Below are 27,559 nucleotides of genomic sequence, written 5' to 3'. Positions count from 1 at the left end.
TATATATATATATATATATATATATATATATATATATAATATTTATTATATGCCTGGTTATAAATTTTCACTATTATATTCTATTAGATTGACAATAAAAAAGAGTTTAAAAAATAATTTTGGTTAGATCAAACAGAAGTAAATAAGGAACTAGGAACAGAGTGGCATGAAAAAAATCTTACAAATAAATTAATGTCATCTGCCTTCATAAAGAAAAAAAATTATTTTAAATTTATAATAATTTCACTTACCTGCCCAGGTTTTGCATTTTCACAAACAAATGTTTCATAATACATGGCAAATTCTGGAGCATGATCATTAATATCCAGAATTCTGATGAAGACTGGAATATGGCTACTTTGTTTTGGATTATCTGCAACAAGAACATGTGTAAGATTTCAGGCTCATTTACAGAGAAGAACTAAAACCACTTGCCCATTTGTAGCTTAGCAACAGATCAGTTCTGGGGTATTCACTTTCTTAGCTGATGCTGATGAATACATCAACATGGTCCACAGGGAAAGCACAATAATAAGATGAAAATACCAATAAGAATGAACTACTCTATTTTTATAGATTGGTTAATAATTTTTTATGAGATTCAATTATGTTTCTATCCTAATCTAAATTATAAAAAATAAAATTTTAAATAAATGAGTGATTCAATAATCCTTAAACCCCAAACTTTTGAAATAATTTCTCTAAAATATTTCTCACAATGTAGCCATTCTACAGGAGAGAAAGAGTCAACTTAAGCCATTACTTGATTATTTTAGTAAAAGATAATGCATTCAGATAGATGTGTTGACAACTTACTTATTTCTGTGGCTGTAATAGTGATGTTGTGCCAAGGGGATGATTCCCTGTCAAGAGGCTTCAGAGTGAAAATAGAGCCATTTTCTGAGTGGATACTAAAAATTCGGTCCATATCAGTATTCCAATCAACAGAGTATCTGGCAGAAAAGAGACTCATAAATTCTGGCGTTATTTTAAGATTATTAGTTCTTCAAATATTTCTTAAAGTTATAGGGACTTTCCTCAATGATCTGACAAAGGCATGAAATATGAAGTGCTGATAACGTTCTGGAATCTTTTTATTCTAATTTGTTATATATGACAGCAGAATGCATTACAATTCAAATTACACATATAGAGCATTTTTTTCATATCTCCAGTTGTATACAAAGTAGAGTCAAACCATTCGTGTGTTCATATATGTACTTAGGGTAATGATCTCCATCTCATTCCACTGTCTTTCCTGTCCCCATGCTTCCTCCCTTCCCCTTTCTCCTCTTTACTCTATCTAGAGTTCATCTAATACTCCCATGCTCCACCAACCTCTCTATGAATCAACATCCTTATATCAGAAAAAACATTTGGTATTTGGATTTTTGAGATTGGCTAACTTCACTTAGCATTATATTCTCCAAATCCATTTACCTGCAAATGTCATGATTTTATTCTCATTTAATGCTGTATAGTATTCCATTGTGTATATATACTACATTTTCTTTATCATTCATCAACTGATGGGCACCTAGTTTGGTTCCACTGTTTAGCCATTGTGACTTTTGCTAGTATAAACATTGATGTGGCTTGGAATCTTTATCTCATAAACAATTTTATATTATTGTTTCCAGTATTACTATTGTATTAGTATGCACACTAAAGGCATTATTTATGGTTATGAATTTTTGTGCAGCTGTTAAGTGAGTTATTGTCACTTAAATCATTTATTTTACCTTATTATTTAATATAAACATAATAGTATTGTTCAATCAGATAGAGTCAATATCATTGAGTAAATGAAATATATTCTAAAATTTAAAAAATATGAATATGTATTCAAAGAGTACATATTAATATAGAGAAGGCTCTCATAAATGCATTGTTCTTGAATGTAACATCTCAGCTGAATAAAAAGTCTTCCTCTAATCTATGCCTCAACTTATTACACATAAAAATCTAATCTCAAATACCACAGAGTTCTGTGATTTTCCCATTAAGGATAGATATGGCACATGTTATCCCAAACTTTATTTTTACAGTTGCCAAAATAATGTCTCCTTTTCCAAAGAGTTTCATACCCTAATCCCTATGAATATGTTACTTTACATGGCAAAAATAACTTTGCAAGTGCGATTAAGGCTGAAAACATTGATACAGAAGATTTTTGTCAATTATGCAGATGGGTAAAAACTAATCGTAAGAGTTATTAAAAGTGAAACTGGAGGGAAGATAAAAAGTGGTTTAGGAAGAGGAGACAAGCAAAGAGGAGAGATTTAAGGGGTGATAAGGAAAGATTTATTGTGGATGGCTTCAAAGATGGAGGAACAAGGAATGGAATGAAGGCAACCTGTAGAATCTGGGAACAGTCTTTAAACTGACAGTCAATGATGAAACAGCAAACTTGCTCCACAACTGCAAGGATTTGAAATCTGCCAGCCACCAGAATGGAAAGAAAACAATTTTCTCCTAGAGTCTGTGGAAAGAAGCATGGTTCTGTCTACAATTACACCTTTACTCATGGTCTGGTGAGGTGCACACCATAATTTTGACCAACAGAACTACAAGAAAACAAACTTGTGTTTCTTTATTTAAGTTTTTAGTGTAGTGATATGTTCTTATTGCAGCAACAGAAAACTAATACACTCTCTAAAGATTTTTTTAAAGAGCTGTCTTAAATTCAAGATGGTAGATAGATCCAATCTTGCTATGCATGACTAGCTAAAATTTGAGATTTCTGTTTCTGAGTTTTTCAGGAGCCATATAGGAAAGGGAATGTTTCTCAAACACTATCATTCACATGAATCATGGGTAGTTCTTAATAAAACAGGATTTGATAGGTTGGTGTTATAGCTCATTGGTAAACTACTTTCTTAGTATGCATGAGGACCTGGGTTTGATCTGCAGATTGCAACAACAACAATTAACCCTAGAATTTGCAGTAGTATGTCTACTATGGGAGCTGGAATTCTGCATTTTTGACAAACTGAGGTGAATCCTATCTTGGGCAAAGCCTACATTCAAATATAGCCTATTGGATAAAGTTCTCAGAATGAAGACAGAAGAACAACTATGAAAGACAGAAAACATAAAAAATCAGCATCTGGTTCAATTCTCATTTTTATATGTGTCTCATTAAAGATATTTAACAAAGGAATTCCCTTTGATTATAATATATTAGAAAACTTAACTACCCAATTATAATTCTGTATGAGACATTCTGGCACTAACTTTGAAAAACATTATGCAGGCATGTTGGTGCATGCCTGTAATTCAGCGCTCAGGAGGATGAGGCAGTAACATCACAAATTCAAAGCCAGCCTCAGCAAAAGTGAGGCACTAAGCAACTCAGTGATATTCTGTCTCTAAATAAAATACAATATAGGGCTGGAGATGTGGCTCAGTGGTTGAGTGCCCCTGAGTAAAGTCCTTGGTACCCCTCTCCCACAAAAACCAAAAAAATATTAATAATACATTTTTTAAGATTCTAAACATCATGAAAAGTTGGCAATTTCAATATTGTTGAACAAAAAAATGTTTATTTAAATTCTACTTTTTTGGGGGGGTGTTGTTTTAATAGAGGCTACACAAGTTGATCTATTGTTATAAAAGCTCTGCTGAACTTAAGAAATCCAAAAAGAAAATATAGATCTTGAAAAAATTTTAACAATTCAATGTAGTTCATAAAGGTTCTTTCTTTACTAGTTTATTTTAAACTATGTTAAATGAATGTTTTAAACTCAGAAATACTATTTCAAAGACAGTATTTGGGGCACTGAAAAAAATATATTTGATTTATGATCATTTAACAGGAAGTAGTTGTAATTCTAGAGTGGGAAACATTAAGGAGACACAGGACAATTAAAAAACTATTATATAGCAATGAACGTATAAAAGGAAATAAAGGAAACAAAACTACATCAGATTTCTAAAAATAGTTCTCTGTTACATACTTATGTGCAGTAGATCTGATTTTTAAAATCATTACCAGTACACCTAAGTTGAAGATGGCAGGTATTTCGAATTGTGTCTTTTTAAACTTTATTGATTAATTGTGCTAACAAAATTTTGAGGTTTTTTAATCCATAAGTTTCAGCATTTCTAAAATTATTTCCCAATCTGGGTTGTTTTTACCTTTGGGATCACATCTCTATTATAAGGTATTTAGGAGAAAGACAAAGAAAGTTACTGCAATATTAAGAATGCTTTATTTTTCCTTACATACACCAAATTCTATTTATGAGTAAAAGCAAACATGAAATGCACACAAGGAAAGAAAAAAAAAACATGACCACATCTTGTGTGGAATGAAGCAATTACAGTATCCTCTGTAGTTGCGTCTCATCATTGTTGGAAAGGTCAACAGTCAGCCATTATCTATTTCTGTCTGAATAGATCTTGAACTTTTTTTTCTACTGTTTCCATTAAGATCAAAAAGGAAAATAAAATTTTCTATAATCCCCATGGTTACTTTCCCTAGAGATTATCATTGCAGTCTGTGAGGATGGAATAAACAATAATTCTACCAGTATGAAAGTCAAGGTTTGACCGTCTTGTAGCTTAGTAGGATCAAAATGGATGTGTTTCTGTCTGCCCCTACTCCAAGGTTTAACCTTGAAAGACATTGCTTTTTAAGTTAAGAATCATAGAGGAAAATCACTTTAACAATTTAGAAATAGCTTACTTTGTTAATGATATAGGTCTATATTTAGCAAATTTCGTAAGTGCAAATGATGCCTCACTATTTGTCAAAAGCCCAAAGTAATTTTCTTTTATTTAACAGCCAAGTTCTATTTTCAACACAGAATAGGAACATTCTGGTTTACCTATTAATAATAAATACATTGGATTACAACAAACCAGCAGAAAGAGCTTGATAAACACTTAACACAGAAGAAAACCTCTCTCTCTGTCCCAGCAGATGGCCTATAATAGCAGTAATACATTATTGATTTCCCTATACTGAATGTTGAACGGTAAGTTACAAAAGAACACCGGCATAATTTTTTGTGTATGAATGCCTGTTCTAGAAAGATAATCCAACCATTGGATGTCAAATAACAAGTGAAATAAAGCAAAGAGAACTGAACCTGTAGCCAATCTCTAGATTCCATTTTTTGTTTTCTTTCCATTTTCATATTCTACCATTAAAAATCAAACCCATATCATATACCTGAAATTTTTTACTAAAAAAATTACAAGTAAAAAGGAAACTGAGTTAAGACAGGAGGTCAAATCAGTAATATGCTATAATATCTTATCATTACATTATTTTTCTTTTATTGGATTCATGTTACTTCTTTCAATAAGTCAATAGAGTCCTGATATGGATCTACTCTTTCCATTCTAGCTTCTACTTATGAATTTTCCATAGCTGAGAACCATGAAATGATTAAAAACATGAATGTTTGTTATATGATGAAATTACTTATAATTCTTTTTCTCTATTTTTATGTGTTCTTTTTAGTTATAGAGTCTATTTTGACTTATTTATATAAAAACATGGAATATATCTTATTCTAATTAAGATCACAGTCTTATGGATATACATAATGTTGAGATTCACTGTTATGTATTCATAGATGTACATAGGAAAGTTATGTCAGATTCACTCCACTGTCTTTCTTATTCTTATCACCACCTCTATTCCCTTAATTTCCCTTGGGTTAGTATTTATGTATCAGAGAACACACTCAACTGTTAGTTTTGGGGAATTGGCTTATTTAACTTGGTATGATAGTCACTACATCCATCTACTTATTGGTAAATATCATAAAGTCATTCTTCTTTATGGCTAAGTAACAGTCTATTGTGTATAGAAACCACATTTTATTTATCCATTCATCTGTTGATGAACAACAAGTTTGGTCCATAGCATAGCTTTTGTGAAGAGCTGCTATAAACATTAATTTGGCTATATCATTGTAGTATACTGATTTTATGTCCTTTGGATGTACACCAAGGAGTGTGATAACTAACTCAAATGGTTGTTCATTCATAGTTCCATTCCAATACTGCTTTCCAGAGTGGTTGCACCAATTTGCAATCCAACCAGCAATGTATGAGTGTACCCTTTTCCCCACATCCTCACCAATATTTATTGTTGTTTGTCAGAATTTCCATTCTGACTCAAGTGTGATGAAATCTCAGTGTAACTTTAATTTGCATTTCTGTAATTGCTGGACTTGTTTAAAATTTTTTTCATGTTTGTTAATTATATTAATTCAGAATATTCTTTTCTAAGTTTAGTATTGTTGTTACACCATTACTATGTTACCCTCTGAAATAAAAGCACCACTATATATAAATGCACTTATGCACATATTTTTGTTTATGTTGGAATCATATATATTTTGTTGAAGCATTACAAAATTTTTGCCTTAAGTACCTTATTTTAGTTTTAACAGCAGTATAAAGGATTTCTTCAAAAAATCATTGAATTTTAAATACATTAAGCATAAAATAGGTGTGAAATGAAGCATGATGTTCTTTCAGACCTTGTCAAGCAATAATCGATTCTACAACTTGGGATAAGTAACTCCATGATAACTAATGTGGTGAAGCAGAGGTGACAACAGCTGCTAACTGTAACAAAAATTTCATGTTGCAAATAGCAGATGTATTTCAGAAAATATGTTTGATGACAGATTTACAGGGGTGGGTGCAGGAAGAAGTAGTTCCCAATATTTTCTGGAAAAATATGAATCCCCATGATACTAATTGCAGCCTGTTTTTGCATTTAGGAAACAGTCATTTAGTCATCTTTCTAAATTGCATTAGACAAAGCAAAGACTTCTACATGGGCTTTTGATGTAACAATTGCCTAGCTCATGGGGGGCCCTGGGTTCAATCCCCAGCCCCCTGCCCCAAATTACATTGTTGACTCACTGTTGAATTAATACTGATTTTTCTTCATACTATATTTGGAGTTCTAAAGTATTTTTCCCCATATATTTACATGTTAATAGCATTCAGTCTATAATGCTTTTGGGGGGGGGCAGAATTGGCAATATAATTTAAGAAATATAATTTGAGATTAATTTGTTCTTTTAATATTTTTCTTTGAAAGGCACTTTTTCAGATTTACTGGTAAAATTATTTCTCATTGTTTTTTCTCCAGGATGTGAGTTCTCTATCCAATGCCAATATTTCTGGGAGGACTATAAACTTAAAAATGTGACAACCAATTTTTAACACTGTGAAACAAGAATACAAATTTGACTATAGATCTTTTTGACACAGAACTTTATTTTTGAAATTGTACCTTCAGTAAATTATTATATTTAGGTGAAGATTGTACATATATTTATTATATATATATATATATATATATATATATATATATGCCTAAAATATAATCAAAATATGTGTAACCTCTATATGTAATCTATATGTGTAATCATATATTGATAGAGAACATGTATATGTAATCTATATATATTATATATGTGTGATCTCATATATATGTATTATGTGTAATCTATAATATATATATTTATATAAGCTCCAAGCAATCTAAATTTTTATCAATGATGTATTATTGACATAATAGTGCATTATTTATAAAAAAAAAATTACTGAGTTTGGAACATAAGTGAACACACAGAATTTAAAACATACAAAGGCTAAAGGACTCAATACTATAAAAATGAGATAGATTGACAAATTGTTTGAATGATGGAATATTTAATAGAAGGGCAGTAAAGTAATACAGGAGTAACAAAGAATTTCATGTTTTATTTGCTACAAAATTTCCTGTGTTTTTAAAAACGAATTGCTACACTTAAACAATTCGGGGACAATTTTTAAAATTATTTTTCATTTTTCTTTTGACAAAAATGAAATAATAGGGGATGGATTTCCCATACACACTAAACACCAAAAAAATTCAAATTGCAAGTGAACAATGATGTTTAAAAAACTGGACATTTAGAGGCTGGGGGTTGTGGCTCAGTGGTACAGTGCTTGCCTAGCATGTGTGAGATACTGGGTTCAATCCCCAGCACCACATAAAAATAAAAACAAGTAAAATAAAGGAATTGTGTCCATGTACTACAACAACATCAAAGAACAATCCACTCTATTGTATTACAAAAGAAGGAGGAGGAGGAGGAGGAAGGGGGGGAGGAGGAGGAGGAGGAGGAGGAGGAGGAAGGGGAGGAGGAGGAGGAGGAGGAGGAGGAGGAGGAGGAGGAGAAGAAGAAGAAGAAGAAGAAGAAGAAGAAGAAGAAGAAGAAAAAGAAGAAGAAGTAGAAGAAGAAGAAGAAGAAGAAGAAGAAGAAGAAGAAGAAGAAGAAGAAGAAGTAGAAGAACAACAACAACAACAACAACAACAACAACAACAACAGAAATCAGCAATTCTTAGAGAAGGGAAGAAATGGAGGTGACCTCCTGAACTTTCACGAGTATCCTCTAGGTTCCTATAGTATTGTGAGTAGAAACCCAGAGAGGTAGAGGTAGACAACAGTGGCTAAAGTTGGCAGGGAGCACTGGAGAGAAGGCTGAAATCTGAAGAGGATCCAACTTGGCTACAACACTATGAAGGTAAATTATCTTATGAATTAAAGGGTACACAGTATCAACTAGGAATATTAGTGGAATATTATGAACCTTGAGATAGTTTTGCTGGTTATCATACAGGATGGAAAACTATATAATTTCAAACAAACAGATATTGTGAACAATGGAGCAAAACTAGGCTTACACTAAGGGCTGCTGAGAAAGCACAAGAAAAAGTTCCAAAAGGGCTGAGCTCTTTCAACCAACTTAACTACATCAGATAAAGCTCAGGAATTTTCATAAAAATGCAAACTTAGACAACAGTAACCATGGTAAAAATCACAATGTCTATAATCGAATAAAATTACATGCATGCAAAAGACAGGAAAGCATGAGTGAAAAGAAAAATCTATTAATTCAAACTAACACAGAGATGACACAGTCGATAGAATTAGCTCAAAATTACATTCAAAAGATGTTTATCTGTGTTCCGTATATATATGTTCATATATGTGTGTAGTATACATATATATGTGATCTTAATAGAACATCTACAGAATAAATGACAATGCATGTACGTTAAAAAATATTCTGGGGGCTGTGGTTTTGACTCAGCAGTAGAGTGCTCATCTAGCACATGCAAGGCTCTGGGTTCAATACTCAGCACCACATAAAAATAAATAAAATAAAAGTATTGTGTCCAACTACAACTAAAAATAAATATTAAAAAAGATAGATATTCTGCATGGATTTAAAATTGATTAAACATTATAGAAATAATTAATGAATTTGAAGATGCTGTGGAATGTGGTATATACAAAATGACAGACACATCCATGAGACCTAATAACATTTATATTCCCTGAAGGAGAAGAAGATGGGTTAAGAAACTGAAGATTCAATGCCTAAAAATTTTCCCAGCTTCACAAAAGATATAAATTCACATATCCAAGAAATTCAATAAAGTTTAAGCAAAAAGGAAATGAAGTCCATTTTTCTAAGTCATATTCCAATCAATTGAATTAAAATTACTGAAAAATTAAAAGCAGCATGAGGAACAAAAGATTCCATAAAGGAAGAAACATTATTACAGAGCAAAATATTTACCATACTGTTAGAAAACCAGCAATCTGTAATATTGTACTAATCCAAAATGGCACAAAATAAGAGGGAACAAGGAAAAGATGAAACAATCAGAAAAAAAAGTGGCAAGATGACAAACTTAACAGTATGAAAAATCACAGTTTAAACATTTCATTTAAAAGAAATAATATTAAACTGGGTTATAAAGCAAGACCATCTATCTACAATACAAGTTATGTTTTAATTAAAAACAATAATTAAAAAAGAGGAAGACCACATATTAATATTAGATTGTTGTAAACACACCTAAAGCTATGCTAACAGAGAAAGTTATATCACTATGATGTATATTTAAGAAAAATGTAAAATTAATATCTCAAATAAATAACCTCATATTGTAAGTCAAAGAAACATGGAGGGGGAAGAAAGCAAAGTATCCACAATATAAACAGAAAAAAGAATGTAATAGTAAGACAAATGCATTGAAACAGAAATAACTGAATGGAGAAAATAGACAAAGTGTGGTAGTTAACTGTTATAAATTTTATAATATGATTTGACTAATAAAACATACACATTGTTGCCTGGTGCAGAATTTAGAGATGAGATGAAAATATTTCTGCAGAAAGGAGTGTTAAGAATTGATAAAGGTTGATGAGACACCTCACCTGAGTAAATGAACAAGTAACCTTGGTGTCATGGAATAATTTACATGCCTCTTGCAACATTTATTGACTTCTTAATATGCAAATATAGGATACAAATTAGGAAAGATCCACAGACTACTGTTAAGATGTTATGTCCTTATGATTCAGAAATGCTTAATGGTCAAACAATAAGATGGTTCATTATCTAAATATGTTGAGACACTGTCATTGACAACAAATTTTAAAAAGTGGATTACTTTCATTTTCAAAAGGTACAAGTAATTATTTTTAAAATGAACATGTAGGATTTCTATCAAAAAAATTTGTTCATATCAAGTGCTAAGGAGAAATGAAGGTATGACCAAACCTAGACCACATGTTTAGAAACTGGCCCAAACCATCAAAGGCAGACACTCATTAAGCATTTGTAGTTACTAATGTGGCAAACCTCTTATTTTCTTTAAAAATAGGAAGGTGCTATCAAGTTGAGACTTTAGAGGGAAAAAATGTTAACACCAATCACTGAAAAGCCAATCCATTATTCTAGTAGAACAGCCAAACTATCTCTATTTTCACTATAAGAACATTTTATTACAATGTGCTATTAGTACTATCATATACATTGTAAATTTTTGGATAATTGCCAAATTTGTGAAGCCCTTTATCAAGTTCCAAATATATGTGATATAAAAGTAAAAAAGAAATAAGCATTTGTTTCTCTTTGAGCATTGCAAAGAAGCTGGATGCATTTTAAACACTGAGTTTGAACATATTCACATATGATGACAAAAAGGCAATAAGCATGTCCCATTTCAATAACATAAAAATTCACATTGTATTAGAAATGAACATTCTAGTACAGATAAATTAATCATAGAAAACTGTTAATTTTTCATTTTATTTAAAGGCTTTGTTTTAAATAATATGGGAATTTATTTTTTTAATATTTATTTTTTAGTTGTAGTTGGACACAATACCTTTCAAATTTATTTTTATGTGGATTCTGAGGATCAAACCCAGAGCTTCACGCTTGCCAGATGAACACTCTACTGCTGAGCCACAACCCCAGTCCCTAATATGGACATTTATAATGATAAAATATATGTATATTGATAAAAATATGTGTATACTGATATGCATACTTTTATGTATATTGATAATCATATTTTTCAGAGTAAATATTTTCTTATATAAATTTATAATTTTATAGAAATATTTTATTATATTTATTATTTTTTATTTTTTAGTTGTATATGGACTCAATGCCTTTATTTGTTTTTATGTGGTGCTAGGATTGAACTCAGTGCCCCACATTTGTGAGGCACATGCTCTACCACTGAGCTACAACTTTAGCCCTTATAAAAATATTTTTAAGAGTAAAATATTTCTTGTATAAACTAGAATGAATCTCATAAAAATAATGTTTAATAGTACACAAAATATAAAATTTGAAAACAATCATTTACTTTTTAAATAGGGAGATTCAGTAAATGATTTTTCTACTCAACCTAAAACTAACCAAATTTTAAGCTCTAGTTATAATCTACAGAATAAAATATTCTAGAATAATTCTTGGTTACAAAGTTTAACATGTTCAATTGTATATTAATGCCAATAACTAATAGAATTTTTACCAGAATATATTTTGTGCAGCAATATTACTTTGCAAATTGACACATTTGGAAAGTCCTAAAATAAAAACTAGGTAATACATATATTCATTAATATTCTATGTGTAAAGGATGGCATAAAAACATCTAACCAATTATTTTTCTTAAGAGTAAAATTTAAAGAAAAATGAAATTATAGGTATTTTACTAGCCAAATATTTAAATGGAAAAGGTATTATTTATCTACATCTTCTGTCACTTCTAACTTCCTCTACATCTCTACACATCAGCACCCTTCTGTCCTATTCATAGTTATTTAGGTATCAATTACATTCCCATTCTCCTTAAGACAATTTTTTTCTGAGAATCATTGAAGTTTTTCTTATGTAAACTTATAATTTTATAAATATATTTTATTATATTTATTTATTTTATTGGCATTAAAGTTATACTTTTTTAAAGCTTGAAACAATGAATATAATATTGAAATATTGGAAAAGTATTATAGTCTGCTAGTTGTTAGTACTTTAACCTTTCCATTGACTTATATATCATTATTTCTTTAGTAATTCTGTAGTGTATGAACATATAAGTGTTCATATTTGAATTATGATGAACTAGTGCAATGTTTCACCAAAATTTTAATTAAGGTAGGTTTAGTGGCTCTTTTTGAAAGGGCATAGCTTTATATTTTTAGGAGAGAAATGTATATTTCCAATTTCTTTCTTAAATCATTTTTACATGCATTTTTATTTAATAAAGAAGAACAATGGGGAATCATTTGAATCAAAAGTGAGATTCAAATCCCTGACTAACCCTGAAGCTAGATAGACTGCCTGATTTTTTAAGAACCAAATTTGTCACTATTGGGCTATTTAAATACTTAGTGTCTTGATCTTATCATCCCCAGAAAAATATCATAGTAATATCTAGAATTGTAAGACTCTAATAAAATAATAGACCTAATTGGCTTAAAAACATTTCAACTAAGGGCTTGTAATCTGTGTTTATTTCTGTGTTTGACTGACATTGTGCAACACATTTGTCTCCAGATGGCTTGAAAATAGATTATATATCTGCAAACATAACTCTTCTGAAAGTACTTACTTAATTAAATTGTTCATGGCATCTGGGTCATATGCTGTGACTTGTCCAATAATGCTACCCTCCTTTACATCCTCATCGACTTCTATCAAGTAGGAGTGTCTACTGAACACAGGAGGCTCATCTGTGTCTTCCACAGATATTTTGATTACAGCTGTGTCTTTGAAAGGTCCCAGGTGTAAGAATCGGGGATCCGGATGAGTGTTACTTGCATCCACTCTTAATGTATATAGCATTTTTTTTCAAAGGCTACATTCTGAAATTAGATAAAACAAGAAAATATTAGCACAATTTACAAGCCATAACCATAGGTGAAAATTTCTAGATATAAAATCCTGATTTTTTAATGATACAGGCAATTAAGACTAAGTAACTTACACACACACATATGTATATACTTAATTATATATAATAGTGTTAATTATATATAAATATTGTATATATAAACAAATTTATTTTATATAATATATAAAATAAATTTGCAGTTTTTTTTTCCTTTTGCCTCATACTTACTTTTACAGGTTTAACTAAATATAATGGAATATGCAAATAAGATTGATTCACATTCAGTATTGTACTTCAATATTTTTAGGCACAGATAAATGAGACATTCTTTAATGAATATAATGATTATATATTATTGGTATTAAAGTTATACATAATTAAAACCAGAAAAAAAGTTGACTGATGTAAAATCTTAGAGCAAAATTGTTTATATTTCATTTATTTGACTGTAACATTTGAGTAAAATGTAAAATAATATTGACCTACATTATTCCATGTAAAGTTTCAAAATATTTCCCTAAAATGCATTAAGAATTAATATAATCAACATAAAACACATATCATTTTTATCTTTTATTTATTTATATAAACCATTACAGCTAAAATTAGAACATTTTAAAAACTGTGTGAAATAACAGTGATAGCTACATGCTTATTTTTTCTCCCATAAGAAGAGATTAAACACGTACTTTTAGTATTAACTTAGTTTGATGGCTGTATACTACAAATGCAAGCAATTGAGCTTTCAAACCACTGTATAAGTGTGAATGATAAAGATGCTTTACTTATTTGAAGTGAAATCACAACTATTCCCACTTACGTGAAAGGTAGACAGCATATAAAAGATACAGAAAAATAAATCCAAGACTTTCCTTCTTTTACTGAGAAGCAAGAATAAACTAAAGAGCACTCAAGGGAAAAATGAAGACAGCAAAAAGACACTTGTTTGACAGTTATAATCCCTTCCTGTGTATCCTTGTCAGTGATGACATCGAACATGTCCGCTCCCTCTCCTTCTGCAATGCTGTACTCCACCTCAGCGTTTTCCCCCAAGTCAGGGTCATTGGCTTTTATCCTTCTGAGATGGGTTCCAAGAGGTGCAGACTCTGGAGAACTAAACTAATATGTACCTGTAAATTAAATCAGCACTGCTTTGGCATTTCCTTTTTAGATGATGAAACTGTGTCATTTCTCCTCATTTTTACTTAAATAAATTAATTTTAAATTGGAAGAGATTTCCATATTATTGAATTTTAAGCTGTCAGAATTTATAGATTTATTTAGTTAGGAGAAGAATATATAAAGGCAAACAATTCGTAAGTAAGAAATATAAGTTTTGGGAAGCTACTTACAGATGGGAAATGTGATATTAGAATCTAAAATTATTTATTTAAAAGAACATAAAAACCAACTATTTATTGCTTATATGGAGATTCAAAATCATTATCATATATTTTACATCAATGCAATTGTTTTAAAAATACGTGTTTCTTCTTTTTTTTTTAAAATCAGGGATGGAAAAACAACTCTGCAGAGATCAATGTTAATGCTCCCCTCACTTTTATTTTTTGCTTATTTGTTTCAAATTTAATGTATTTTTAGTAGATTTTGTTTTGTTTGTTTGTTTATGTTTTCTGTAGACCCACCCATTCAATACCTCACATTCTGTCATTCCTGGAAGTGTTTTAGTTTGTAAGTATTCAAGAATCAATAGGAAAGACGTCCAAAAAAATTAATTAAAGTAAAAAAAATACTTTTTAAAATATTTTTTATGTGTTGAACAGTATAGTCAAATGCTCTCTACAGTAGTTTATTTTTCCTCTAAATAACAATGTAGGAATTATCTTCAGGATCAGGTTCAAGAAAATCATCCTCCAAATTTAGATAAAGGAAAATGCCAGTTGTCTCGGACTTCATAGTCTATTCTTTTTCCAGTGTTTGATAGTTAAAAATATAAGCTTATAAGTCCACTGTATGAGTTTAAGTTGTCCTCCTGTGCAAGGTATTTAAATTTTCTAAACAATGAAACCATGTTTTCATCTATAAAATGAAAAAGAAAATGCTAGCATTTGAATTACAAGATTGTTGTATTATATAAAATCCTGTCTGTAATTCCTTCAGCTCAAGATCTAGTCCTCAGCATTTTATTAGTACTATCATAGTTTCAAATATTTGTTAAGATTCTAACAGATCTTAGAATTACCAAGTGGCAAGACATTAAATAATTTGGCAATTTACAATTTTAGTTTACATTAAAATTATTAGTAAACACTACTAACATTTAATGCAATGTTTAAGTTTCTGTTACTGGTCTTATTATTCATGTTCTCAGCAAAATTCACTTTTAAAAATTAATCATATGAATATGTTCACCAAAACTGTTGCATCACATATTTCACATTTTGTCAACCTAAAAAATATTTTATTGTTTGAAATAAATATGAATTTAAATCGGACCTCAACTGAGAATTTTAAGGAAGAATTCTTTATCATTTTACACACTGCAGAGTCAAAAATTTTAATCAGATAATTGAAATGTGTTTTTGTAGGACCTCAAGAGATGCAAAATATCCATGTTTTAAAGTGTATCCTAAAATTGTTTCAACCAAAAGGGAATTAAATAATTTAATCTTCATGACTCAACAGCATTGACATTATTGAATTTTAGTATGCCATCACATGTTTAACAATGTCAGTATCAATACATGCCATCACACACAACCTTGGTAAGTCATGACTCTATAATTCACTATAATAATATAGAATGTGGCCAATTTAAGCCATTTTCATAAATCATTTTATTTCAGAGATGTTAAAATTTAAATTTTTGCTTAGGATCAATTATCAAAGGCTTATAATGCTTATGCACACACATGACAACAGAGACCAGTGTGAGGCATAGAATTTGAATTTAGTCAGGGGCTGGGCACGTGGGCACCTGCCTGTAATCCCAGTGGCTGGGAAGGCTGAGTAATAAGGATCACAAGTTCAAAGCCTGTCTCAGCAATGGTGAAGCACTAAGCAACTCAGTGAGACCCTGTCTCTAAAGATAATACAAAATAGGGCTGGGATAGTGGCTCAGAGTGCCTCTGAGTTCAATTCCCACTGCCGCAGTCTCTGGCTGGGCACAAATCACGAGTCTCCACACAGCTTGTAGATTCAAACAGCAATTCTTTATTCCTGAACTCACACCGGCCGTCTACAAACACGTTCTGGGGGAATCCATGTTCTCTGCCCAAATCCACTCTCTCCCAAATCCACTCTCTACCCAAATCCACACCGCATGGGCTTCTGTCTCCCAAAATATACTGTCTGACCCTAAGAACTCAAGAGGAACTCAGCAGCAGGATACGCCCTATTCTAAAGGGGGAACACCCTAAACATGATCCTGCCCTGGTCCTTGAGCAAGGTCACCTTTCAGAAGTCCTTCCACTAGACAGCATGGGAGTAAGCTGGCAAGGAATTTGTCATACCTACTTGGCTGATGGCTCCCAGCATCTCCCCCCTTCTGATTAATTAAACAACAAGTAATGTGGCTTAAGGACCGTGCCTGGTAGGTTGTCCAGTTCAACATATGGCTCTTACCCGTCATTGGAAAACTGACCTTTAGGCGTCAGCCTCCTGTCTTAGGTTGATACCACTGCAACTGGATCATACCCGTCACTGACTACCGGTCCAGCATACAGCCATACTTGTGGATAGGTCTATGCACCAGTGGGGGGGGTGAGGTTCTTTGCCTCACCTCTGTTGGCCCCCAAATTTGGCCTTGGTGCCAGTGGGGGAGTGAGGTTAATGTGGCTTAAGGACCGCGCCTGGTAGGTTGTCCAATTCAACATATGGCTCTTACCCATCATCGGAAAACTGACCTTTAGGCAACTGACCTTTAGGCGTCAGCCTTCTGTCTTAGGTTGATACCACTGCAATTGGATCATACCCGTCACTGACTACTGGTCCAGCATACAGCCATTGGCCCCCAAATTTTAGACCATCACTAGCAGAAGGGAGGAGGATACAGAAATGCCACGACACCAAGCCAATTGACAGTTCCTTTGGAAAAATCGCATCATTGGTGACACCATCAGCAAAGATCACTGGTGACACCATCAGCAAAGATATGCCAGCATTACCACAATTTGCTGCACTAAACGTAGTTACATAGTCCAGGCAAGTTCTGTAAGCAGTTCAAAGGGGAGGAATCTATCAATCTGTCCATCTCCTCCCAAAGTCCGTTGCCTCCCAATGTAAGTTGACTCCTTGATTGAGCATACTTGTTGAGTTATATTCATTGGGATGAAGATAGGAATTCTGGCAATGATGCTAAAAAGACATTATCCTGAAAAGAATTATTAAATATAATGAAAAGGAAAGGTGAAAGTAAACAAACAGATCTGTTAACTTCCTTAAAAAACAATCCTTAACAGCTGTTTACCTGATTTAAATTAGTAAACAAGCAGATCTGTTAACCACCTTTAAAAACAATCTTTAACAGTTGTTTACCTAATTTAAATTAAGCCATTTAAATCACGTGAATAAAAAAAAAATAATTTGGATCCATTTTCTCATGAGCGCTCCTCATATATGAAATATGAACATATGCACACACAGACATACAACACAAAACACAAGAGTACAATACATAAGACAATAATAAAGGCCTTGTAGCTTTACCTAGGTGAAATCTCCATTGCAATGTTTAAAAACTCCACAGTCAAAAAATAAAACTGATCAGAAAAACATTAACCTAGGTTTGTATGAGCTCAAAAAATAAAAATAGAACCTTATGATGTGGAAAAATGCAATAATAAAATATATATTGAAAAAAGCATCCTGGTTAATCACAGTCGCAGATGTAAGAATGGCCAAGCTGGAGTTCTGGATTTCAGCTGTTATGGATTTGAGTCAAATCATCTTCTTTTCGATCTGTAGAAATCGTTTTAGTTAGTCTTTCTGGAATCCAAATCGGCTGCTGTTCTCCTGCGGAAAAACAAACAGAACCCCGACTCCAGAAAATCACTGGGTCAGGATCTTTCCATTGTCCTGTTAGAATATCTTTCCAAAGTACTTTAGTCTTATGTACATTTTTTGGATACATATGTCTTTCTGTAGCACTAAGTACTGATTAATCCAAATTTAAAAAGTTTAGAGTAAAAAGGGTTATTTTAAGTTTATCTTTGGGGGATATATACCCCTTTCCAATTTTTAAGATTAACTAGGCTTTGAATCACGCAATCTTTCCTCCGTCATGAAGGCATCTTAACCACCTTCAAATTAACCTTTTAAAGCCTTCCAATTATCATCTATACTGTACTTTTAAATGTACTTTTTCACCACCTACAGCTTTACTCTTTTAAACGAGGCTTAGATTCTGTTTAAATCACTTTAATGTTAGTTTACATGGCTGCCCTTCAACCAAAGGCCTTTTTTACTCCATTAAGAAGCTTTGTCTCAATCTGCCATGTACAAATACCTTTTTTTTTCTTTCTTCCTTTCTCAAGCTTTTAAAGTAAGTCTAGTTTTCTCAAAAATTTTTTAAATGGCATTTTACAACTTTTTACTTTACCACACAGAGATTATCTCATCTAGAAACATTTCTCTTTTTTTTAACCTTTATATTAAAATATATTTTCACATCTTGAATCTTTTTATATCTCTTTTTTAACCATTAACCCTTTTTATAAATTTACATTCTGAAATAACCCTTATAAAATTTCTGATCTAGACAAATTACTCCACTTAAATAAGATGAAATACTTTCATGTTTTTTATGGTACTATAATACTATAATTGAAACCCAACTGAAACTTCTTATACTCTTTGTATATAAATTACACATGATAGAATCTTAACACTTAGTAACCTTGTTTCAGCAAAGACATAGACCAAAGCAATATTAAACATTTTTCCATTCACCAATTTATGAAAACACACATAATGATTAAATATATTACCTTATGGAACTTAATAAGTAAAGAGTACTTGATTTCATATTTAGTGGTTGATATTTTAACACTTTAGTTTTGTAAATTAATCAGATGTGTGTAAAAACCAAGATCTTAGACAAGCGTAGTAAACAGAATTAGCCATCTCTTTCTTGTTGAAGAAAAATCCTTCTACAGGATACCATGATGGTCCCATTGATATATTTAACAACTTCTCGTTTAAAAGCCATGGGCTGCATTTTTGTATGGTATCAACATATGCCCTAGCTGTTCTTGGTCTTACTGGGGTGCCTTTTTTCTCTAACAATTTATCTTCCTCGGAGGTAAACAACTTTAAACCTTGAGTCAACCATTTTCCCCAGTTTGCCTGAGAAAGTTCTAGGAACAGGCAACTTGAAATGAAAACAAAATAAATCAGAACAAGAACACATTGTTTTTTGAAATGGTCACCCATTCTTTCGCTCTTCCTCAGGGGCGAACAATTTTACTTACCTTGTCTTCAGATGTTCCCCCGTACGGACCGCCAAATGCCGCAGTCTCTGGCTGGGCACAAATCACGAGTCTCCACACAGCTTGTAGATTCAAACAGCAATTCTTTATTCCCGGAACTCACACCGGCCGTCTACAAACACGTTCTGGGGGAATCCATGTTCTCTGCCCAAATCCACTCTCTCCCAAATCCACTCTCTACCCAAATCCACACCACATGGGCTTCTGTCTCCCAAAATATACTGTCTGACCCTAAGAACTCAAGAGGAACTCAGCAGCAGGATATGCCCTATTCTAAAGGGGGAACACCCTAAACACGATCCTGCCCTGGTCCTTGAGCAAGGTCACCTTTCAGAAGTCCTTCCACTAGACAGCATGGGAGTAAGCTGGCAAGGAATTTGTCATACCTACTTGGCTGATGGCTCCCAGCACCCACTAAATGAATGAATGAATGAATGAATGAATAAATAAATAAATAAATAAATAAATAGGATCCAATCAGACCAACTGCAGAGACCACATTCCAAACAGGAAGATCATTCAGAATTTAGCATGGGACGTTTTCCAACACTTCAAAAAGTAGAAAAGGATAGTAAAAAGCCCAAACTGCAAAAGAACCTCATGTCCTTGTTTTGACCCTTTGCCTACCCAATGAAGAAAATGATACCCATCACTCTCAGTTTGAAAGAAATTGTGCTTCTGTGTGTGTGTGTGAGTAGAGGGATGGGTTTTGTATTTGATAGTTTGCATAAATTAATAGTGAACTGATAGTGCAAACATTAGATTTAAATAATTGTACGTTTGACAAGTTTTTCAACAAGAGATCACTAAACCTTCCTTACTCTGTGGAAATCGAGGAGGATTGTTGTTTACATCTGTCAGAGTGATGTTCACTGTTGTGGTTCCAGAAAGGCCTCCCATCTGGCCACCCATATCTCTGGCCTGTATAACCACCTGGTACTGCTCTTGATTTTCTCTGCTCACTTCTGGTAATGAAGTTTTTATTATGCCTTTTGAAAAAAAAAGACAATTAAACCACTGGCTTTTAAAATTAAGTTATTTAAGATTCACTTTATATAAGTTAATCATAGCAAATAGATAAAACAGCAGTGTGATTAAGCATATCCTTCAATGCACAATTAATTCAACATAACTCATAAAGCAGAAAGATTTTTCCCATGGTTTTTTCTCCATGAAATCAGTACATCCAGATGTATATAATGAGAAATATACCATGTCACAAGTGTTTTACCTGACTCTGGGTCCACTGAAAAATATGGCTGTCCTTGCAATAAACTGTAGACCACTTTGGCACTATTTCCATAGTTGGCATCGTCTGCATCTGTTGCAGTCACTTGTATAACAGATGTACCTACAAAAAGCCCCCAAATATAAACATGTAAATACTTCCAAATTGGAAAAATGTACTTGTGTACTTGTACTATGCAAAAATTTTTAGTAATGCAGTTAGTAGTATTTACTGATAAAGACTAAAATAAAAATTTTAGTAAAATTCTCTAAAAAATGTATACTGATATCTATTTAACTTTATATTACAAATATTTCTTTATTTTTGGTTAGTAAGAAATCCCAATCCTTTAAAAACTAGAAGTGCTTTAAAAATTAGTTTTAGGAGATAAACAAATGGAATATATTAATTGTTTCACATACATACACGTGTGTGTGTGTGTGTGTGTATATATATATATATATATATATATATATATATATATATATATACATTGTAATGTATATATACATAAAAATATGTACATATTTTTAACTCAATTGCTATAAAGATTAAAGAATAATTTTGAAATCTTAACTGAAACCTACTATGGATTCCCCTGTGTGAAATGATTTTATAGAACATTTTAAGTACATTATACACAACTTTTCAAGTTTAATTCTATTACTCAGATATTAATATGTTTGAGGACTGAGTGAATTCCTCATTGGTTCTGTCATCTATCCTAATACACCATATATCTTATTCACTCATAAACTTCTCTAAGTAAATTGCAGTGAATATCTCTCAATTTTGAATGCATATACTTATGCAAATTTCATTAAATAAATATGATGTCCATTGAGATTAACACTAACAACTCATTTCCCATCAAATCATTTCAATAGTACCCCAAAATTAATTCAGGAACAGTCGTTTATGTTTTCTTAAATTAATTCACATACAATGATAACTTGAATTCAGCCACTAAAACCTCTCCTCATCTGTAATGGAATTGATACATCCTGTGACAGGAAACACTACATAGTCACTAGATCCATGTCAATTATAAGATTTATCATTGAAAAGTTATCCAACCTCACCCAAAAGTTTAAACTAGTTTTCTCCTCAGTAATTTTTGAAAGTTCATCTAAGTTGTTTTCTAATTTATATTTAAATTTTTGTTTAATTATATGTGAGTACAAGTGAGTTAAAATAAGAAATGTTTTCACATTTGGATATCATTGAAATATAAATTACTAAGATTTGCTTATATGTTGAAAATTCCATTAGTTACTTCATCAAGTTTTGGACATTTCCTGTGCTACTTTTCCCTTTTGTTTTTTGTAAGTAAACATTTTCATGTTTCACTATGGGTACAGGTAAAAACAATCTTCTGTACATTTTCACTATTTATATATATATATATATATATATATATATATATATATATATATATATATATATGTCATAATTGGAGACAATAACTTTATTTTATTTATTTAGTTTTTTAATGTGGTTCTGAGGATCAACCCAGTGCCTCACACATGCTAGGCAAGCACTCTACAACTGAGTCACAACCCCAGCCCGACATTTTCACACTTTTTAAATAATATTTTCATGGAGAAAAAGTTTTGCTTGTTCTATTTTATGGGTGTGTGATCTTTAAGCTTGTGAAAAAAATGCTTGGCCTTAAGAAAAAAGAAAGTTTAGAGAATACAAATCACCCCCATCATGTGACTGAAAAACTAGAACACCCCTATAATATTCACATTGCATCCCTTAGATTCTTGTTAATAGTTAAGTATGCTTTTGAAACTGGTAAATGCTAATGACATGCCTCTAACATTTTATTTATACCAACAAGTTAAGAAAAAAAAAAAACACCAATTGTTTTGGTATACAAGGGATGGATAGTTTTTTCTTTTTCCACAAAAATGTAATGATTCTTAACAGTGAACATTATTTAGTAATAAAGTAAAATGATGCATAGTTAAACTAATTTTGCATGTATTTATGAAGACAGGTTAATGTAAAATACACTTTGGCTATTATATCTCTTACTTTTTCAAAATTTCATTTTTCAAAATTTTCCTCATTTTTTTTTGCATTAAGAATATAAAACATGGGAAAATATGACAAGGACTAGGTTACAATTAAATATCACATTTCTTATTTCAAAAAATTGAGCATGATTTTGATGTTGCTATTTTTGGAAAACTCTTAGAAGAATTTTGTATACAATATCTTTCTTTAAACAGAAAATATGTTATGGAATCAAAAATGTTTATTGCACCCCTTCGCTAATTCCTCTCTTTAATATAAAGCTAATGTTTAATATCTAAGAAAATTCAAGACACAAAAGCTAAACTCATAATAGAAAATCACATAAAAATATTAAAAATTAATCAAATAATAATTTTTATATTAAGTGTTTGGAAAAGCAAAATCATTTATTTGGCGGTAAAAGAAATATTCATAAGCATTACCTTTATGGATGAAATATAAAAGTAAAAATGTTTATATCACACAATGTAACCCCAAAATGCTAGTTGTTCTCCTCTATGCTTATGAACTAAATTAGGGGAAGTTAAACAAATTCAGGCTATCTCACTTTATAGAATACATTCTGTCCATAAAACAAAAGGGAACTTTCTGTTTCTATGCCTTATAGGCAGAAATAAAATTATATTTGCAATATACAGTTTTGAACATGATTCGAATTTCAAAATACAATTCCAACTAACTCAGCTAGTTCACTCAATAGAAAATGAAACTCTTAACTTTTCAAATGTAAATGAACCAGAGTATAGATTTCATATCTAAATATCTATCAATGTATTATGCAGTATGTATGTACCTATCTATGTATCTAACCAGCTACCTATCAATCCAAGTACAGCTATGAATAAACTAAAATATAGAAAAATAGTTGTGCACAAGCTTACTCAGCTATTATCAAAATTACTAGTTTAAAATAATTTTCAACTGCTAAACACAAACAGTATTGGGAAAGGAATATACTGCTCTACTGCTTTTAGTCTTCTTTAATAAACACGGTAATATTGAAAAAATATATATGGCCTTTTATATTGTATAAAACTTTTAAGAAATTATTTTTCCCTTTATGTATATTGCACTTATATATTACATAATGCATATTATATATTTTTATATACAAGTTTGTATGTATATGTGTATACACTCACAAATGTGCATGTACACAAACTCACCTACAATTTATATATATATATATATATATATATATATATATATATATATATATATATATGAGAGATATTAAAAAATTTGTGAGATCAAATAAAGGAAAAAAGAACAGAACTGATCCATGAACTGGAGGAACCAAAGGAAAATAAGACAGGTAGCATGGTTTTTGTCCTATTCTGTCCCAAGACATTCCTCTAAACTCCTGTATAAAACATATTGAATTTATCTCAGCCCTATGAGACAATAAGGTGATGAAGATTAGAGAAAAAAAGAAGGAAATAACTATTCACTCTTCCATGGATGTTCTTATAGTACTGGCCAAGTTAACTCTCTGCCTATGCCTTCAGCTAAGACAGTCATTGACTTGGGGACCTATGGGGAGAGCCCCTTGCATAAATATTCACGGCATGGGGGCACCAGCAAAAATAGGGATGATATTTCTAGACAGTACAATGGCACCTGTTTAAAACAACCCATGAATTCAATACATAAACATTAAAACCGTTTTTTGTTCAATATAAATTTCAAACCTGGGAATTGCAAGACTAGAATTAGCCGTAACTAGTCTATTCTAAATATTTCTAAATATTTTATCAAATGTTCTGTGTAGTGTTATGGATATTATTGGATATGTTATTGAATCCAGAGCAAGTAAACCTCAAAAAAAAAAGGACTGAAATAGGACCCGAAGAAGTTGTTGATTGTGTTATTTCTATCAAAAACTATAGAGGAATTACTGGTTGGAAAATTACCCAGTGTGAGGAGGAGGACTGGCTAAATCTTTTAGAGTGCATTTAGGGAAATATCCAGGCTTTGAGAAAATATGCATCCAAACTACCAAATTTATACAAGAGCAACCTGACCACAAGAAATGGAAAAAGGAAAATGTAGGGACTTACACTAACATTTTAATAGGAGTACATCCCATTTCCTGTAATTGCATGTATTTGTTTATTATCAAGTTTAAAGGCTTAATCAGAAGACGGTAATGCAGAGGCTGAGGTTGTGGCTCAGTGGTAGAGCGCTCACCTTGCACATATGCATCCCTGGGTTAGATCCTCAGCACCACATAAAAATAAATAAGTAAAATGAAGGTATTGTGCCCAACTACAACTAATATATATATATATATATATATATATATATATATATATATATATATATATATATATTTTTTTTTTTTTTTTTTAAAAGATGTTAATACATTTCAAATTTTATGAGATCATTAGAATCATGCACATTTAAGTAAATGGGGTATGTTAATTATACAGCTAAAATGTAATATGATATATGGTTTTGAAAGAAATAGAGGGAAAATTTAAGGACAATGATTGGTGAGGGAGAAAGGAAGTGACAAATATTTTCAGAAGAAAAGCAAATGTAAAGGAGATGCAGACTGAAGGAAATCCTTGGAGGGTGAGAGATTTTATTTCATTCTATTAAACTTCATTTCCTCCTCAGCTATTTGTAGTTTGTCAACCCACTGATTAAATAAAAATCACTAATATAATGCAAATAAAAGTGGAAGTCAGTTATTATTTCATATATATATATATATATATATAAATATTAATTTAATTACACATGTGCTTAAACTCTTAATATGGTTAATACATAGTCTGAGAAGTTCCTAGATATCACCCCTTAATTTTCCTTCATAAAATTATTTACTTGTACAAATAAAAACAAAGAATATGTTCACTTGCAATAATTATGATGAGTTCATCTTTTATTTTATTTTATTTTCATAAAAAATATATGTGGAACACAATGGAATATTACTCAGGCATAAAGAAGAATGAAATTTGGCAATTGTTGGTAAATGGATGGAACAGGAGAATATCATGCTAAGCAAAATTAGCCAGTCCCAAAAAAAACAAAGGCCTAATATTCTCTCTGATAGGCAGATGCTGACTCACAAGAGGCAGGATGGAGGGAGGAGTGGAGCTTCGCTGAACTACACAAGGAGGAATGGAAAAAGGGAGGGGAATGGGAATGGGAACGACAGTATAATGAATCAGACATAATTTTCCAAGTTACATATACATATGCATTACCAGTGTAACTCCACATTATGAACATCCACAAGAATGGGAAGTTACACTCCATGTAGGTATGAGATGTCAAAATACATTTTACTGAGATGTATAACTAAAAAGATCAAATAAAAAAAGGTATGAGAGTTGCAACAAAGAACAACATAAATTCAGGTCATAAATACATCTACATTTTACTTAGACATTATGTGTATGAGTGTGTATAATAGTACCTAAAATTATATTGAAAAACACAGTGTTTCTCCCCTTTACTCTTATTTGGATTTAATTTGAGAGGGGCATTTGATTTAATATAGTATATTTAAAAATGCTATTTAGGGGTGCTTACTCAGGTTCTAATAAAATAGAAGATTTTCAAATTACATTTTAGACAAGTATAACTAACAGTGCAAGAAAATAGACAGTGAGATTGTTCAGCTACTTCTGAATCTATTAAACTATGTTTTCATTATCAGTCTAGGCTAGCAATGAGCTGACTTTTTACTTTGGGCAAGGCACCTTAATTCTTTTGGACTCATGTGTACATATTTATTAAAGAAAGTATGTAGGGCTGGGGATGTGGCTCATGCAGTAGCACGCTCGCCTGGCATGCGTGCGGCCCCAGTTCGATCCTCAGCACCACATACAAACAAAGATGTTGTGCCTGCCTAACAACTAAAAAATAAATGTTAAAAATTCTCTCTCTCTCTCTCTGTCTCCACTCTCTCTTTTAAAAAATAAAGTATGTAAACCAAAATTATAGTGCCTTTGACATACTATATTTTATATAATAAGATAATTAAAAAATAGAAACACAAAGTCAATTAGTGGACCATAGAAGCAATACATTCACCAATGTCAGTAATAAAGAATAATAACTATACCCTACAAAAAGAATCAGGATTTATCTGTATAATTGTTTTCATGTACATTTTTAAATTTTTATTAATTAGCTTCAATTAGAGTCATATAACTTCTTGTTGTGTAACGTTTTTGTGGATTCCTATCATGGAGTGTAATTGGCAATGGTAAAAAAATTCTCATTTTTAAAGCCTGATCAGAGGTTGCCCTGCTTACAACTTAATCTTCTCTAAATGAAATACAGGAATTGTTTTAGAATGAGACAATCTACAAGCCTCCATTCACACATAAAGTTTACATTTTGTATTATGAAGAACTGAGTCATTGAAGACTTAATATATATATAAACACATATATACACACACACACACACACACACATACATACAAAATGCTTAGTTCAATCTTGATGCCTTTATGTACTTAATATAATCTAGATTAGAATACTTGTATAAGGAAGAATCTGATTAGGCAGACAGATGGTAGGAATGTATAGAGTGAGAGATTAAATATCACTATAAAATTCAGGAGAAAATACAGGCTTT

At 31.4% G+C, this 27,559-nt stretch overlaps 1 pseudogene; it reads right to left on the bottom strand.

Moving 5' to 3' along the window:
- LOC143642329 (cadherin-9-like) overlaps positions 1–27,559 on the bottom strand; it is a 72,623-nt pseudogene that overhangs the window by 4,399 nt on the left and 40,665 nt on the right.

This window comes from Callospermophilus lateralis, chromosome 11, assembly GCF_048772815.1.
Source record: "Callospermophilus lateralis isolate mCalLat2 chromosome 11, mCalLat2.hap1, whole genome shotgun sequence".
Taxonomy (NCBI): domain Eukaryota; kingdom Metazoa; phylum Chordata; class Mammalia; order Rodentia; family Sciuridae; genus Callospermophilus; species Callospermophilus lateralis.
Note: the sequence above shows the minus strand (reverse complement) of the source record. Positions and strands in the feature narration are given on the sequence as shown.